At 38.8% G+C, this 2,135-nt stretch overlaps 1 non-coding gene across 1 annotated transcript; it reads right to left on the minus strand.

The window, feature by feature from the left end:
- Positions 1-1,000: 1,000 nt before the first annotated feature.
- Trnai-gau (transfer RNA isoleucine (anticodon GAU)) lies at positions 1,001-1,074 on the minus strand. Its single transcript has one exon. It is a non-coding gene; the product is annotated as a tRNA-Ile (tRNA).
- Positions 1,075-2,135: the final 1,061 nt, after the last annotated feature.

Consider the following 2,135-nt stretch of genomic DNA (forward strand, 5'->3'; position numbering starts at 1 on the left):
GATGTGCCAAACGCTAAATCAGATTCTATACTTTGTTTCTTAAAAAAATTCAGAACTGTCTTTACCGAACCGGGCACTCTTAATGGAAAACCATGTAGGACCACAGCGTCTTCAAAAACAAGCTCCAAGGTTTTATATCTACTTTTTGCTAGGGCTTCTACATATATTTCCTGAATCTTTTTGTTTTTCCTTGCAAATACTTCTGCCTGGGTTAATTGAGAATGAGCAAGTGCGGCATTAAGATCAGATATTTGGTAATACTTAGATGCAATGTCTTGCAAAGCATGCTGTCGTATCATGTCATGCACACAGAGCACAGCACCAGATGCTGCAGTAATAAACGAATTATTCTCAAGCATCAGGATGCTAAAATCTGTTGTACATAATGTATCTTTACTGGAAATTTCATTATGCTTGGGAGACATATTCGATTCATCATGCGCTGGTGGATCTGCTAACATAGGGAGAGTGTAGCCAAGCGATACCGTAGGTAGCTCCTGTAATACAGATTGTTGTGGATGCATACGCTTTGTACTAGTACCAAAAGGATAGTAGCATACAAGTACATATTCTCTTTCTTCTCTTTCTTGCGTTATTTTTTCACTTAATTTTGAGGTAATAATACTATTGCCATGAATATCAATATCATAGAAAAACAAGTCATATGAATAATGAAGGAGGGTATTCACAATAATAAGTGGAATATATGTCGGAAGAATAAAAGCAGGTACACGGTTCATTGTTTTGTTTTTCTGCTGGCCCTTGTTTGTTCTTTTAGAAGAATTCAATATGTCAATAATACAAGAAAAGGCATCCGATACAGTCCTTAGTCCAATACCTTCTCTGTACCCAAACATACGTGCCACCAACCTAGCAAAATGCCTTCCAGCAGTAACACCATCGAGATGCTGCTCTACCATATGTCGCAACACAGCACTAAGATCTAAACGTGTAAGGGTGTTTCTACTGAGTGGTATCATGATCTGCCTGTGAATAAACTTGGGCCAGACTAGATTTGAACTAGTGACCCCTTCCTTATCAGAGAAGTGCTCTAACCAACTGAGCTACTGGCCCTACAAAATTATTGTATACAGTCAGTGGAGTTGTGTCAAGCGATATACACGCCTAATCTGTGTTTCTTATAAACTTTCTTAGGGTAGGGAGTGATTTATATATCATCTCGTACCCATGCTCCTTAAGTGTATCTAGTATTTTCACACTTTCTTCTATGGTTGCATGGGAAAAACGATTCCCCAGTGTGCAGTTGATTCGATAATAGTGTGCATGAGGGAGCATTTCTATTACTTTCTCAACATGCTGTGCCTGCGACTGCTGCATTACATAGAGCATGTGCTGTGAAACATCTGATACACGATTAATACGAGGAAAAATACCTGTGCCCAGCGAGAGAATATGATACTCAGTATCCTGAGATAAATGCTGGGTAAGCCATTGCAGTGCTAGCAAGCTTGGGTTTCGTATCGCCCAATGTACCCCAACACTACCATTACTAGTACCACGTTTTACTTCATCAAAGTAAGGGGTCGTATCATCACCGTATATATTATATGCTTGAGATAAGCGAAGCAGCTCATGAAGAATAAGCGGGTAATCCTCGCTACTTGTAATACAGTCGCATGTATATAACGTAGTATCCAAACAAGGAACTAATAATTTTCTACCCTCTTGCTCAAAAAACTCTTTCTCGGAAAAAAATGTCGGAAGCATTTCTTCTAAATAGCGCTCCTGCATGTATATACGTTCATGGATGTTTTGAATTGTATTTTTTCGCGTAAAAAAATACTGCTCAACTGGGTCATAGAGATATGCAAGAATAGATAGCAATTGTTTCTTTACCGCTGTTGCGCCTATACCCTTAAACTTCTTTTTTTGGTGCAGTGAATATAGTAACGCAGTGGTAAGTGAACCTGACCCAACACCAACAAAGACATCAAAATACTGCTCTATTGCTATTGCTTTCCCTTGCATGCGAAGCTCTTCTTCAAGCTTTTCTAAAATCATTGCAGGAAGGTATGCTCCATACGCACCGTTATCTACAGCAAGTACAACACACTTTTTTTTTTTTTTTTTTGAGATTCAGCACAAGACCTGCTTTATTGCAATAATATGTATCC

This window comes from Ylistrum balloti, unplaced genomic scaffold, assembly GCF_031769215.1.
Source record: "Ylistrum balloti isolate Yb309-2 unplaced genomic scaffold, AGI_CSIRO_Ybal_v1 Utg372362, whole genome shotgun sequence".
Taxonomy (NCBI): domain Eukaryota; kingdom Metazoa; phylum Mollusca; class Bivalvia; order Pectinida; family Pectinidae; genus Ylistrum; species Ylistrum balloti.